General features: G+C 43.3%; 1 protein-coding gene across 18 annotated transcripts in view; it reads right to left on the bottom strand.

Moving 5' to 3' along the window:
* Nucleotides 1-16659, bottom strand: part of PTPRF (protein tyrosine phosphatase receptor type F) — a 375667-nt gene that overhangs the window by 277005 nt on the left and 82003 nt on the right. For 16 of the 18 annotated variants that reach the window (XM_064665453.1, XM_064665471.1, XM_064665465.1 and 13 more), the window contains exon 2: nt 10028-10108. The exons of 1 other annotated variant lie outside the window; for it this stretch is intronic. The gene's annotated coding sequence lies outside the window, so the exon portion shown is untranslated. Of the gene's footprint in view, nt 1-3235; nt 3466-10027; nt 10109-16659 lie in introns of those variants that run through there. One more of the 18 variants, XM_064665454.1, reaches the window with a different exon arrangement.

Here is a 16659-nt window from a genome sequence, read left to right on the forward strand (position 1 = left end):
GAGCTGAAGCTCACCGGAGTGTAAGGCACCCAGCCGTGCCAAGGGCTCCTGTGGATACAACAATTCCTGATCAATTAGGCCGTTGTCTAATGGATACAGCTGCCAGCGTCTGCTCCGATGCCAGGAAGCAGCAGAGGGCTTGGAATCAACACTGGATTTCTAGGCAGTGCTTAAGGACTGCACTGAAAATGCATATGGTCTTCAAAAAAATGTATATGCATTTCTGAAGAAGTCTAAAGTATGGCACCAGGACCAGGAAATTCAGTGGGAAGAGGTCAGGGCAATTCAGCATTCTGGAAAAATCCCACTTGGGTCTCTGTCCTGGCAGTGGAGCAACAGGCAGCTGACAGGTGCTGTCAGCCAGTCCAGGAGGTACAGGAAGACCCCGCTCTATCCCATGCTTGGGGGCAGCAGGAATTTGCAGCCAGCGGGGCTGGGGATGAAGGTACCATGGCCAAGGCAGCTCCAGCGACATCCAGAGGGGTGACAGCTCCTGGACAATCAAAGGGGAACCTTGCTCTTGCCACCAAAATGACCATGTGTTGGAAAACTGAGATGCAGAGACTGTCCTGTTCCTGAACAGGGATCATGGGTTTCTCTCTTCACTGGACTCATGACTTGCTCTGATCTAATTCAGCTTTTGAAAGGACAGTGAAAACTCCCAACTTCCAAACAAGTAAGTTTAACAGATCCTCTGTGCCTCAAAGTAGGTGGTTAAGCTACAAAAAATTACTCATTCCCTACAGTTACTGGCCATTGCCATTCCTGTAACAGCAGGATACCCATCTAACACATACAGACCTCAGTGTGCACTAATTTAATTCGCAGGTCCCTCTGCCTCTGGATAAAGGGCCAACTTTAACTCTGTGCTGCTGCCGGAGGGACATGAAAGGCTCCGGAGGAGTAATGAAAAGAACTTGTTTATCCACCCGAAAGCACCCATAATTAGGAAGTGATGGATGCTGCTAGTAAAAGTGAGTGATGTTTTTCAGGAGCTCTCTCATCTGTAACAGCACTGTTTTCAGATAAAATAACCCTTAGTGTCGGGCAGTGTCAGGAGTGTCTACAGCCAATCAGTCACTCTGCTATCCAGAAAACAATATGACGTTTTCGTCATAGTATCTGTGGCATACGTTGTATCAGCCCTTCTTCACTGTCTCACCAGTCAGGGTCTCCACCCCAGCAAAGCCAATAACTGGTGTTCCTGAGATAAACAGATAAGTCGAGACTTCCAAAAACCTCAACCCCACTGCATGTGTAACAGAACTCCTTTTGAACAAAACACCTTTTACAAGAGCATAAAATCATATTTGCCATCTGGAGTTAATGACTCCCAAGTAAAACTCAGGAGAAAGCCCCGCTCGCCACTCCAGCACGCTGGACTGCAAAGCGGAACCACCACAAGGAACAGCTTGGTAGAAAGTCAACAAGATAAGCGGGATCATTTCCAACTCGGACACCATAAAATTTCACACTGTAGCAACTTCATTTACAAGACTCTGACAAACATTAAACAAGGAGAACAAATACCTAACACAATTAACTGAGATTACACATATGGCCTGAAGTCTCTGTGCCACAGTGCAAGTGCCAATAGAGACTGTCCCAAGAGGGAGGATGGGGCAGCTTGGTAACTATGTGACCCTACAGACTGTCACAGCTACCACGGGTAGTAACCCCTTGATTACTGTGGCTCTGAACAAGGTGGCCTTGTCAGCTTTATGGCACCCCTTCAAAATCAAAACAAAACAAAAAGCTCCATCAGCATGATTAAGGAAATGGGACAGATGAGCAAGACAGACCAATACCCTTTGGGAACGTTTCCTGGGTCACCTGTCAAGCAGCCTGGCTGTGTTTTTAACTGATTAAATCAGACCTCGACAGCAACCTTAGTGTCAATTTCTCAGTGTTCTAATAAGTGCATTGAATTCTTTCTAAGGTTCATGCACCAGACCACCCCTCCGACAACAACACTGTCCCCTTCTAAGAAGTCACCTTACAAAACTTGATGGAGCTTGAGAGAGTTAACATTTCATTACCTAAGACCCGTTCTTGACCTTTAAACACAGCCAATGTATATTAATATTTAACCACTGCATGTTAGAGATTACATATCACTATTACAAGCTCATAGCTATTACTTCTGCAAAACACTAAGAAAAAATAGATGCTGATGTCACTGATCACATGCTTTCTATTTATTGTGATGGGAAATAATCAGCTTCTCTGATTAGGTACATGTTTATTATATTACAAGGCAACAATCTCCTTCAAGCACCCAATCCAATCCACGTGCTTGATGCAAAGGTTTCTTAAAGGCTATGAATTTAAACACCTGTGTCCTAGAAAACATGCTGGTGCTTCTAACAAAGCAAATGCTAAAGCACTGAAGAAATTTAAACATTTGATTATGCTGCTTCCTCTTGAAGCCTGATTGAGAAAACAAATGCTTTTATGTTATTAAGAGACACTACTCAAAGGGAAGCAATCCCAGTAATTCCTGGTCCTTCTGAACCATTAATTAACATTACCTGGAGGAGCACTGCCACTCACACCTGGGACACCTGTAATTCAAAAATTTCATCCTCTACAGATAAGGAGGATGGAAATAGCTTATTAAAACTCTGAATAAAGCATGTGGGAAGGGACCTCAGGGCTTACTCTGAAGTCAGACCACGCTGTTCAGAGCCTTGCCAAGTTGACTTTTGAGTACTTCCTAAAATGGAAGCACCACAAGCTCTCTAGGCTCTTCAGTGCTCTTCCATGCTGAAGTTGAGCTTTTAGAATTTTCCTTGCTGCATCCTGGGCACTTTCCCCCTTTTCCCTTCCCTGTACTCCCCACAGAGTAGTTGGACACTGCCACCACCTCATCCACCTTCCGGGGAGGGGTGACTGTGCTCAGGACCTCCCTCCCCCAGACACCTCCTGCTCCAGTCCTCAGCCTGATTCACCCCAGGTTTTGGCACCTTCTTTGACTTGCCTATGCCTTTCTCCTGTGGGATTCAAGTTACAGCTTTCCCATAAACTAGGAGAATCTCTTGTCCATCCCCTGGTTGAGACAGCAACTGACCACTCATCTCATCCACAGGCTGGTTGGATCCAGCTCCAACAACATCCTCAGCCACATCCAGGGATGCCCCCAAGCCGACCCACGCTCCCCAATGTCCAATCCTTGCAGCTGGACACAGCGCCATGTCTGGGGCCTCAGCAGCACTGACAGCAACAGAACCATTACCTTTAATTACCGTCCTCTGCGGACGCTCCAGATGGAGCTCGTCCTCTCTGCCACTGTCAGCTGGTGCACAGGTGGTGACCCAGAGCTCGTCCCAAAGTGCTCTGCCACGGCTGTGCAGCCCCGCCACGTCCTCACCACTGTGTGTTTCCCCATTTCAGCTCAGTAGGCGACACACTGCAGATTTCCACATGCCTTTTCAATCCACTGTAGCCATTTAATTCTGAACTATGCTTCACAGTGCTTGAGCCCCTCTCAGTTTTGGGCTTACTTGCAGATTTAGTTAGTATTCCCTTGTCCACACCAGTAAAGAGAACAGCAAATAAAGCTCAGCCCAAGACAAACATGGGTGTATTCAGTCAATTCCTCATGCCATCTCCCTTCTTCCCCATTTTCAAAGTAAGTTACAGGTAACTACTCTTCAAACACAGTCCTTAAACTGTTTAATTATATTTACCATATAATTAAATACATATATTTTTGTATTCCACAGAAATGCCACATGAGGTTATGTCCAAAGTTACTGAAGTCAAGGCACGTCATCAGAGGTACTGCTGCCCCCCTTCATCCTTATCATCTTCTAATCCTCCAGATTCCTGGAAACTGATTAAAAATTTTGTTCCAATTCCCTAAGCACTGCAGTTAGACTGACTAATCTATAACTCCCTGGATCTCCCCTTTTCAAACGGAGGTAATGCCTTTGCCCTTTTCAGTCCTCCAGGACCTCTCTTGCCCTTCCCAATTTCTAAAAGATAATTGTAAATGGTTCAAAGGTTGCTTGGCTAGTGCTGATGTACTCTAGGGCAAATTTCATCAGGCTCTGCCTATTTGAATACACCTATCTTATCTCCTTTTTCTGATCTATCCTTTTTTCTACTCTGCACTTTACTCCTATCGCCTTGTTTAAATTAATTTTAATTAACGTGAAGACACGCTCAAGCAATACAATAGCTACATGATATCCATTTAGTATTTTACCTTTCAGCTGTAATGTTAGCAAAAAAAAAAAAAACAACTCTAGACTATTCACGTACCATGACTGGCTTTTTGGAGATGCAGAAGAACATTTAGAAAGATTGGTCTAAGCCAGGTTGAAGACTGTATATGGCTTAGACCAATCCTCAGCTGAAATGTCTGAAGGGAAAACAGTAAGAAATACAATAAACTCTTTGTCTGCGAAGGAAGATTTAAAGAATAATTTTAACTGCATTTTAGAAGGGACTCTTTTGTTGACTAAACTGGCCTGGTTTGGTTTTAAAAATTAAAAAAAAAAAAAAAAGCCAACACTTCCCCAGCAGATAAAGTGTTTGATAATCAAATGCACAATTTCCTGTAGATTGCCTGTTATCTAGCACTGATCATTGCCAAGGGTAGGGTACCAAATTAGACTGACCACTGGTCCAAACCAGCACAGCAAGTCCCACTCCTCCCTGAACACTGACAAGTATCTCAAAGCACATTACAATTTTTAGGCATCCACCTGTTCTAGCTATAATTTACCTTTCATCAACTGGAAATTACCATCCTCGTAGCTGAGACATGGCAAGATACTATGGGAGCATTGCTAGTCTGCTTCTATGCAAAGCAAAACAGACAGCCTTAGATCATCCTCTGTGATTTCTATTTTGTTTTTCAGCAAAACAAACCAGACACGGTTGTGTGCCGTTACCACATCTCAGCTGAAGCACAGTAGCTTCTTAAACTGCTTCATTTCCATCCTCAAAGACCCATCAAGTTCTGTTCTGTGATCCCCTAGGCAGAAGATGCAACGTTAATGGAGATTCTGGCTGTCATTCTCAAAAGCAGTTAGTGATCTGAATGCCTCAATTGCTAGTGTACCTAACCTGAAATACTTAAAAAGGTCCAATTTTCAGGAAATGATGAACACTCAAAAACTGCTGGGTGGTGGTTCCCACCCCCCTCAATGTATAAATCCAGAATCCATTTTACCTAATGTTTCCACCTAGAAAATCTTTTGCAAGACTAAAGCCCTAGTACTAGTCAAAAGAATGGGGAAAATAGTTTTCTTTTGCTAGCTGTGATGAAAATGCAACAAATCCATGCATTCTTCCAGTTTCACAAAATACAGCAGCCTCCTCTTGAACATGGATTTGTGAGTATTTTCTTCCAGAGTGATGCACTGAAAACTCTCCTTTACAAAATACTATTATCAGTTTTCAGTGAAACCTACTTTACTGGACATAATATAAAGCTTGATTTCCAGCACTGTCAGGCCAAAAAACCCACTCAATATTTCCAATCCATGTATTGCTGGTACTTGTCTTTACTACAAATGCCATTAGTTACCACCAGTAATCCCTGTCTTGCTGCCTGCCTCCCCTGAAAAACAGATCATAATTAGGAGAAGCCTTGGATCTCATCCTTGAGTTAATGATGAATAAAACCAAGGTACGAACAGAGAGAACAGTCAGAACAGTGAAATACTGGTAGTCTCTGCTGCTGTTCCTTACTCCACTAGTGGAACAATTCAGACTCTATTTTAGTCAGAGGAGTTTGGTGTCATGCAATTGTTCAGTCACAGCTCAGCAAACCTCATTATTTCAGGCCTCTTTAGAAATGCAGAGTTTTGCCCCCGAGTACGACGGGATGTGTATCCGCTCGGTGTGGCACTCTGCCCCAGGAACAGCACAGCTGGTGCCTGTGATGGGCACAGCCCCGGGAGCTGGCAGGGCACCGGGAACCCCAGCACAGTCACAACTGCCTGCTTTTTAATCCGTCACCCTGCTGGGCTCTACTTCAAACCCAGAGTCTAACCAATACTGGCTGGTTTCAGCCAAGCCTATGCTGATAGCAGATAGAACGAAACCAAGTTAATTAGAGTTAAATGTAGCCTCAAAGGAGATCTCAGTACCAAAACTCCTTATGCACATTAACTTATACAGCATGTATTTTTAATGAGTTCAGCACTTGTCTTGAGTTTAGGAAACACACACATGGGGTGGCAGCTATTCAAAGCCGTTGCGCCAGAGCATGAGCAAGTGCTGACTCCGTGGGATGACAAGGTTATGCTGCCAGTTATGGTGATTCTACCTTTATTGCATAACCCTCAGACAACTAAATTAATTAAACAGGTAAAGTGACAGCACAAAAGCCACCTACCAACATACTGATCATATAATAGAAAAGGAAATGAAAAAGACCAGAGGGTTAAAAGCTTACGTTCAATTTTACAAATATGGTTAAATCTTGTAACATCTCCAGCATCTGCTGATCCTCTTTTTCATAAATAAACTTTTGAAAATATATATTTCAGTAGACAGCTAAAGCAAACACCTTCAAAGCAGAAGGGAGTTTTACAAGTGCGAATTTGGAGCTTTAAACCCCACCCTTCCCTCTCCACATATATTCTTCTCCAACACACACCATGTGAAGCCAGGTAAATGGCCAGCAGTCATGCCCTTTGGGCTCCAATATATTGAAACAACCCACTTATTTGCGAGATAAAAGGACCTGCAATGACTCTTAAGTCAGAAAAATATATTTAGCCATATATAAATAAGGCTGAGCTACGCCAACAAATTCTGTCAATGCCCTTTTGAGCCCGTCATTTAAGTACTGACAGAAAATACTGCTCACTGGATTACAGTGAAAAGTAATGGGTGACTTACTGCTTTGCTTTAAGTATTAGTATATTCGAGCCAATGTGGCATTAACACACAATCAAACCACTTTGAAACACATGAGCTTTGTACCAACGTTTTGTAGAAATACATAACCTCTACTACAGAAAACACCCCTTAAGGTAGAACATGGTATCGCAACACATTTTCCACAATGTATAAAAATTAAAGGATAAAAATGTTTAAAGTATTTAAGAGGACAGTGTGACACATTGACAAGTCAGAATGAAAAAAACCCTAATCATGTAGAAGTCTCAGTTTTAACTGCGATTCCAGTGGTAACATTGCTTGTATAAAAATCCCCCAAACCCTGATCATGTAGATAGACAGTACTTCCCTAGCAATTGCCAGTTCAAATGAAAAATCCTAACTTTTTCTTTTAATATTTTCAAGCAGTATTCCCTTTAATAAATTTATTAACCTCATTTATTGACCTCAAAATGCAACTATACAACAATTCTAATTTAAACAAATGACAAAAGATTGCTTCAGGATGCTCTGCTGTCTCAAAACTCCTGAAAACTTAATCTATGTTCTGCTAATCTAGGTTACAATTTATCTTCAGGGGTTCTCCTGTAACATCATTCCTTGATGCTTTAGATTTAGCCTGACGTGATTGAAAAGGCTTCCTTTTCTTTCTTCTCTCATTCATATGAAGAGCAGAAGTACACCTTGTTCCCAAGCTCCCCTGTCCCCTCCCCCCAGATCAGACAGAGTTTATTAAGGAAATTATCTTAAAAGAAAACCCTACAGATAAACTATGACCTAGATCAGGGAGATTCTGCCCAATTTATGTTCAAAAAAGTTGATTTACTTTAAAAGATGTTATCGCATGTCACTCAAACTGTACTTTCAGCCACGGTTTTTATGGACTGAGTCTGTCATCTTTTATTTCCTAAAACCTGAGTTTACTTTAAGAATGACAGAAGACCTTCTCAGGGTCAGCTGAAAGCATTCATAACTGCACACACCAGAAGGGAAGCGCTATAAAACCGAGAAGCCCTCAAGGACCACTGTTTTGCTGAGGAGCAGCATGACCAAGCTGCCGCCTCAGCTCCTGTGCAATGTCACTGCTCTTGGTTCAGTTCTGTCACCATCCAAGGGGGGTGGCTGTCTCCAGCCTGACACTGCTCTAATACGCTTCTGAACGCAATATAAAACAAGGTGCAGATGATTAGTTCAGAAATGTCACCCCAAAGATGACAGGGATGCTGCTGTAATTCAGATACTGTCCAGGTTTGCACCTCACTGAGTCAGCCCGTCACTGGGATGCACTCAGCCCTGGCTTCCTGCTGACAACTTCATGGAACAGGTGAGCCTGCAGCGAGTGCAGGAACTGGTGGGGAACAGGGGATCTGACCCATCTGTACCACTATGTACTCAGGACCTGTTCATCTCCCAAATCCTGAGCTGTGGGAAAAGGGGATGCAGTATTCCAGCTCTCTTCTTCAGTGGGTACAGCAGCCCAGAGCCTTCCTGCTCACACTCCTGCCTGCCCCCAAATGCAATCCTGCCAACCCCAGGCTCACCTGTGAGGAAAACCAAGCATGCCATATGCCACGCCAGCACCTCCTTCCCTGGCCTGCTGCTTCAGTGAAACACGAGGTTTCTGAAAGCAGCCCTCCCTTCCTGTTGTCTCTGAGTAACCTCTCAGGTGGCACATCCTGAAACCTGAGCACCACCTCCTACTGCACCTGCCACTGCCCAACCCAGCACCATGGGATGGCAGGATCTATCCCACAAGGCTTTGAGCCCAAAATCCCAGTAGCAGGCTTTCTCCAATCCTCAGGAGCACATCAGCAATACTTTCAAACACACAAGACATACCTACAGTACGTGCTTCAGTCTCCACTTAAACGGCAGGAACCGTTCCTGGTTTTAGAGAGATGATGTTTGTTTCAGGCATCAGCATCTTAGCTAATGGGTTTTTGCTTCTCTTCTACACTCCACAAATACTGGGCTGAGTAATGCATAGCCTAATTGACTGTTAAGGTCATTGGCCTGCTCTTTAATCTTATTTAGTACACTTTGAGACAGTTCATGAGTCATTAGGGCTTCATTCTTGGGGACACAAGGACATGTAATATACATTAATAAAGAGCATAAATGTAATCTAATGTGTGTGTTTTATTTTACAGATTGTGAAATTAGAAAGGTGGCATTAAATATTTCTTTGCAATGTTATAACTTTAACAATGCTGATGATTTTACTATACAATAAGAATATTTGTCAGAGCCTGCTGGTGTATTCCTAACTTATAACATCGCTCTACGTCTAAGAAAATTCTGTAAGTAGTAAAAGTCACACTTTAAATACCAACTGTAAGTGAAAAAAGGGCTCAAGGGAGACCTAACTTAAAAATTCCTTATTTGAAGGGGAAAAGAGAGACATTTTTCAAGCTGTTACTCATTATATTAGATTTTATGATGCAAATTATAATTCAGTGCGCGCATGTGTCAGGAACTTTGCAATACTTTTGAAAGGGATCAGAATCACTAATCAGGCACTGAAATCCAATTTCTGGGAGAATCTGGGAGCTCAAAGCCGAACATTTTCGCTGGTTTGGAAAGATCTTTGAAAAATAAAGTTAAACAGTAATTATACATAACTATGCTTGAGAAACTTTACACCTGTCTTGACATGAATCAGATCTTTGCATGGATGATGAAATTCTTGGCATTGCTTTAGGTGATTGGGATGGCATTAGCTTAGGCAGGGTAAGAACTCAACAGCCACAAGCCTAGACAGGTAGGATAAAGGAGTTACTGACTCAAAAGGCATGGCAGCTTATCTGTGGAAGTCTAAACATGTTAATCATTTAACATAAACAGATCTGCTGATATTTTTAGAAAGGCATTTCAACTCATAAGTAACAATGTTAAAAAAAGGACACCAGTAACGCTAATCATATTTTCCACAGGTCCTCTCAGCTCCTTGCAGATTGTTGCTACTAAAACTCGAACTGGGGGAAGGGGGGGAGGAGGAAAGAAAGAAAAAAAGCCAAAGACAGGTAGCTGGGTTTGGTATTAGTACAATAAAGAAGTTGTTGGCAATTAGCCTTTGACTGCTGGCTGTGCTACAGACTCCTGCAACCTTTGTCTCCCTCTGCCTCAGTTCCCAGTCTATAAAACGAAGGTGATAATGTTTCCCTACCTCACAGGAACGTTCTCAGAATAAATCCATAAATGCCTGGGAGACGCTGAGACACCACTGTGACAGAGGCCATAAAAATACCTAGGAAAAAAAAAAACCAACAACATAAGAATAAGTGTCATAAGTGACCATAACAGCAGAGATGTTCACAGGTTAAATGCAAAACACAGAGGTTTAAACTTCACTTAATGACATGAGTTCTCCATCCTGGGTGAGAAGCATTCAGTTAAGCACATATTCCCATTACGACACTTTCAAAGCTATGACAGCAAGGGACAATTTCCCTTTTCCTCCTCGGACTCAACAGGATAATCCACCACCAGGTGCAAGTGGGAAAGCTGTTTCCTCTACAGGCCCTCCATGACAAGTATCACATCCAAGAACCCCAATCACAGCAATAGACCCCCACATACTGACAGTGCTCTTCCTCAGCCTCCATATCCACTGCCTACTGCACAGCTGAGCTCCTCCAATAGTTAAAAAACTTCTTTCAGCCTAACATTTATTCCTGAACAGATTTTATCCATTTGTTTTCATGCCAACATTGATCCAGCAGCTTAAATAGCTTTTCCCTATCTCCGAAGTTTATTTCCCTGACAATAAAAAATGAATTACACCACCTCCCTGTCAGGGCTCATCTGCCCACCCAAACCAAGCAAGTTCTTGGAGTTTGCTCTCAGGTGACTCCCCATCCTCAATATTACCTGCCTCCTCTGTCACCCTGCTTCAGCATCTTCTGCCCAGCCCTATCCTTGTGGCTTGCTGGCACCTTGTGACTTCACAAAGGTGTGTTTCCCCAGCACTTCCACTGGTAACTCCCTCCTTCCAACCCAGCTCAGAGCAAAAGTTTCTCTCCTAATGCCTCCTAAGGTTACAACTCTACATGCCATCACCATGGAAATAAGTCCCACTTTGACTGTTCTGGGTCTCAAGCTCTTTCTGAAATATATCCTGACCCTTCACAGCTCTGACTGTGCCTCCTACCCGTCTGACCCGCAGTGCTCTGCTCTGTGGTGCCAGGGACATCACAGGGAACATGCACAGTCTCCCCCAAAACATACCTCCTATCTTCAGTGTCAACTCAGCTTAGCAACTGATGGCTTGAGCTCAATTACACCACTAAGTGTTCTTTAACGTGAGCCAAATAACTACATCCCTCAGAAGGATAAGTGATTCAAAATTATGCAAATGCACAGAATGCATTATTTAGCCTTTATCATTTACGAAGTACTCATTTTGCAAACAGTTTCAGCACTCTTACAGAGAGTGTGACAATGCCCTGAAATCCGGGTGTCTGACAGTTGCTGCATCATGCACTGACCATCATATCCTCGGTGGGAGAGGGAGAGGGTTTGCCCCAGCTCAGAGGTGGGACACGGGGCTGGGACAGCCTGCCTGCCCACTGCCCCCTGTGCTCAGAGGTACCTCCACCTATCCCCTCATACACACCCCTCTCTCATCCCCTCACCAACACAGCTGAGCAGCACAACAAAAATCCCCTCACTTTTTTCCCATTTTTGAGGGGAGAGGGCAGTTCCCTTCCTCCTGGCACAGTGTGTGGAACCAGCTCAGACAAGCACTGGAGCTGGTAGGAGGGGAGCAGCACTCCCCCCCTTCTGCTGGCAGCCTGCCCCAGATCAGACTGGGATGTATTGGAAACCTCAGCCCAGGGAACCAGAATACACTCACCTTTCCAAGGACTCAGATCCATTTAAAACTGTACTCTAATAACCTTCACAAACAAATATATTATGCAATTTATGTTATGCAGCGTTGACTTCAATGACTCTGTAGCAGTGCTTACACTACTATATTTACTTCTGGCACACACTGGCAGCCTTCACTGCAATCATTCTGAGCGTGTTCCTGTTATAAACCTGGAGGTCTTACCCCGCCAATATCTATGCACAATGCTCCTCAGTATGTTTTCTATGTTTTCCAGAATTTTGACTAAGTTGTTCCTCTTTCTTCTGCCCCTTCAAGTTTCTTCGTCTAGAACATGTCCCACCTTTTTCCCCCTTTCACATAGGCTCCCAGTTTTCTACCCCTGAACCTTTCCCTCAGTATAAGGTCTCCAATTCCCACCTTCAGCTTGTCCCACACTGTTGATTTCCGTCCCTCAGGTGCGAATTTCAGACAAGCACTCAGACAAGCACCCGGGCACCTCCTGCCAGGCTCCCGGAAATTTGAGGAAAGCCCTCTTTCAGGCATGCACACATCCACTTGGATGCTCATGACCCAGATTAGCATACTAAAGAAGAGAGATTACACATATTTGGCTTCTCCCTTCCCCCACAACTAACAGGATGACCATATTTCAGTACTGGCTCTTTCCACTCTCTTCATCAATCTGCTGTAAGAATGGCAATAGCATCTGAATGGAATCCATCCAGCAGCAAGTGGTTTGTTAAACCCCAGGACATGCTGCATACAGAGAAGGATACTTAAGCTACTTAAAAGACCACCTTTTATTACATGCATAAAAATGCTTGAAATTTCTCTAAGCCAACACTTGAAATTAATAATCTCCTTTAAACATATCAGTCTCTGCTGCTGATTGTTATATTGGTTTTTATGCATTTTTTAATTTATTCTTTAAAAACCCTATAGAATTTCCTGTAGTTCTCACAGACATAGTTGAGGTCATACATGGTACACACTCATGTATTTCACCATAAACTCCTTTCTCCCAAAAGCATAAGTAGATTTTGCATTTGTATAGTAGGGGCAGTTCAAGTCAACTATTCTCAGCTACACCACAGAGACTCTACTGATAAGAAAAGGAAGGGGAAACAGTCACCAAAAAAAAAAACAGCCAACAAACCACCTCTTCTACATTGGAAATATTAAGACAAAGAGCAAAGAATTTTAAGATGAGGCTAGAAAATACTCTCAGTCATACCAAGCACTGTTTAACATGCAATTTAAGACTTGGAAATCCCTGCCACAAGAGGACCCATGCATGCTAAAGTGATCACTTCAGCTCTGAATTTCTTTGCATGTGTTTGTCTGACACATATTTAAAATTTTACACTGATTCAGTTTTGGATGTCATAGCCAACTTTATAAAACAGATGTTCTGCTTATAGGGGGAGAGGTATTTGCTGCTGAGGATTAAACATTAACAGAACAAAATAATCAGCAATGACGAAAGCGGTGATGGCAGTTCACTGGAGATAACCTCCTCCCTGAAGCACACTGCAGTCTCCATCGCGTTCATTTAGGCTGTTAGAAGCCTCGAGTGACGAAAGAGAGACCATACCAACAGGATTTTAGCACACAACTTCCCCCCCTCCCGTAAGTTAAACTCAAAGCCAGGCTGCCGGGAGTAAGTGCTGTGCTGCACGTCCCCTGCAGCACCCTGAGCAAGAGCCCAGCACCTCCAGCTGCACCTGGACACCTCTGCTGCTGAAAGCACAGCACCACCTGGGTTTTCCCAATTTCCATGTGCCAAGCCCAGAAGAGTATTTTCTGGAAGTCTTCAAGGCTGCTTTTTCAATCCATGAGACAGTATTTACTGATCAGACGATACCAGTAGCCATGAGCCTTTCATGCAGCATTGACAACAGCAAGGAATTCCTCACCTCTTAGTAAGCTCACATACTGTTTGACGCAGCAAGAGGCACTTCGAGGGGCCAAGAAAAGCCACTACTTATCACAAGAAAATGGCAAATTGTGAAAATCCCGTATTGCAAGGTTAGCTGCCTAGGCACGGCTTTAATAGAGCTCCATAAATACCTCAGTCTAACACTGACAGAGGTTAAAAACCTATTATCTTTCCCAAATGACAGTGTGAACACATGTTCAATCGTACACCCCGCCTCACCAACCTACAAAGTAGATTCTGTTCTTTCAGCTTCCACAAATACAAACCACAGGGAGCTTTTTAAATGAAAGCATTATGAAGATTACATTAGGCAAGTTTGATCTACTGTAAAACACTCGCACACAACATTAAGAGGCAGAACAACCTTTAACACCTGCTTTCTCTTCAAACATAGCTCTATCTCTGAGCATGGCTTGGCTCCTGATGGGATGAAATCTCAAACTAATTCGTATGGCTTACTCCACCAGCAAAGAACACTTTAAATGTCTGGGACCTAAGTGGCCCACTAATGCCAAACTGGAGAGAATATTCTCCCAGAAGCACATACTCCAGAGAGCTGCTCAGCCAGCTGCCACCCCGCAGCACGGATCCACAGGGCAAAGAATGTTTTCACCCCTGGTGTGAAATGTTGTGACACAAGAGGAGGTGCGGCAGCTGGAAAAGGAGTGCGCAATCCGAGCAGTGCTGAAAAGTCATCATCATAAATATTCACAAGCAGGCTGATTTGTTTTCTTACTAATGGCGCATTGTTATTCACAAATATTAATTAGCCTCCAAATACCACCTGTTACTCAGCCCTCCCCTCTGCTGAGTGCCATGGGCTCCCTGGCTGCGGAGGCTTGCAGACCCTCTGTGCTGCTCAGAGATTTAATGATGTTTCAACTTCCACAGCTCACTCAGCTACTGGGAGGAGAGGCAGGGAATAATTACTTACTTATGTCTTTCTCTGCTGACCCCTCTGGAGGATGAAATGAACAGCTTTAATGGTCTCTGAAGGGAGGCTAGTCCACTCCTCCTTAGATGGGAAGGATGACAACTGCACCACTAGGTCTTTGGAGTGGAGAACACTTTTTAAAGATCCAAACTTCAAAGATCTCAAAAGGTGAGAGTTCAAACTCAAAATTTCTCCCCATTGGAGGAAGGAAAGCTGCTAATGCAATCACTCGTGTTTCCAGCAATCACTCACACTTCAGACAGAGCTGAGGCACCAGGAATTGCCTGTCACATCCTACAGTACAAATAAATCTCAGTCTGCCTGGAGGAAAGCTGTTACAAATCTCGGCAATTTTCTCTGGATTTCTTTAGATCACTTCCTCAAAGGGTCTCTCTGTAGGTAAGAGGTACAGATGCAGGCAGACAGCCAATACAAGATTCCTCCTCCCCACCAGCAACAGCAAATGTGTTCTCTCCTCTTCCTAATCATGTGCATCACCCTTAACATGAGAAAGTTGGGCAGAGCATTGGTGAAACTAGGCAAAGCACTAGTAAAATGCACAAGTTGGTAGCACACCTAAGGTTGAAGATGAAATGAATGATGAAGTACTGTCTTGGTCTCTACAAACCCTGGATAGAAGATCCCTCAGACCTCTGAAACACATACATCCTGCTCAGTGTCAAGCAGAGACAACCAGGGAGCATGAGCTTATCGTGATGAATCCAAACTCATACAATAAAAGGAATGGGACTACTTTGAGCGTGGGCTCACACCTAGTCCCACTGGAGGAGGTGAACCTGAAGCGTCCTCCTCAGAGCTGCCAGCAGAAAGACTCAAGTTCCAAAACCCAGCATTTGGCACTTCCATCATCTCAGGAAGCAGTGCTGCCTTTTCAGTGCAAATGCAGCACGAAGGTTGTTATCCCACAGCTGACAGACTCGATACCAAGGCACAGACATCAATCACCTTGTATGCTTCCCAGGAAGGAGACACAATCTATTCAATACACCTTTCTGCAGCATCAGATTTTTCTTACCAACCAGCATGATTTCACTGGTATAGTCCAACCTTAATCCTTCTTAACAGGTTTTATGCATCGAGCCATCAGCTATACAGAACAACTGGAGGAGAACAGAAATCACAGATTTAAGGTGAAAAATTGGAGCAGTTTTTGCTGGAAAACATAACTAAGGCACAATTTAACCTTGTTCTGGCTAAATATGGAACAGGGGATACAAGGGCTTGATATCCTTAAACTCCCAATAGAAAAAAATAATCTCTGCAATAGCTCCTGCATACAGCAATAACCCAGGACTATCAGGATTTTCTGAGAGTTTGGTTAGCCTCACACTGAAGTTCCTAGGATTATAAAACCAGCAAGTGGGAGGGCAAGGAGCACACATGAATATCTAAAGCCATTTTCCCAGTGACTGACAAACACAGTACTGAATTTCTTAGGGACTCGGATGGCTGGAGCTGAAGTTAAGCTTCACTAGAGCTATATTTAGTTCTGCACAAATACAAATTAGGAAACACTTTCTTCCCAGTTACTAATGCAGTGTGACAGGAAACAATTATTTGCTCAGTGTCTAATGTTACCTTTGGTGAACATCTAGCTTGCAGAAATTGTATATTGTGTAATAGAGAACAAAGTTGATATTCTGCAAATCAGTGAGAAAACTTATTTAAGAAGATGAAGCAGCATTTGAGTTGCACATGTCTGAGCTACACTGGTTGTAGCTATGCAGACAGTTAGTGCTGAGGCTTCTTCTGCTTTGATACTAAACTACAAAGTGAGTTTGTTTTCCAAAAAGTACATTAATTTATTCAAGAACTCTGTGGATATCTAAAGAATATCATGGCTCCTCCTCCAAAGCGTAAAACAGAGCTGGGCACAAAGACAGAACAATTAAAATAAAAATAAAATTCATCTTTTATGATTTCAAGTGCCAGTTTATCTCTATGAAAAATGCAATTCTGTGTCACAAGGGAGCTCTCAGCTCAGCAATCGCTTCAGTCTTCAATGTCTACAAAACACAAAAGATAACAAAATGCATGATTCAAATGAAGGGCTAGTTAGACCTTGGAGAA

The sequence above is a fragment of the Pseudopipra pipra genome, chromosome 9 (genome assembly GCF_036250125.1).
Source record: "Pseudopipra pipra isolate bDixPip1 chromosome 9, bDixPip1.hap1, whole genome shotgun sequence".
Classification (NCBI taxonomy): Eukaryota; Metazoa; Chordata; class Aves; order Passeriformes; family Pipridae; genus Pseudopipra; species Pseudopipra pipra.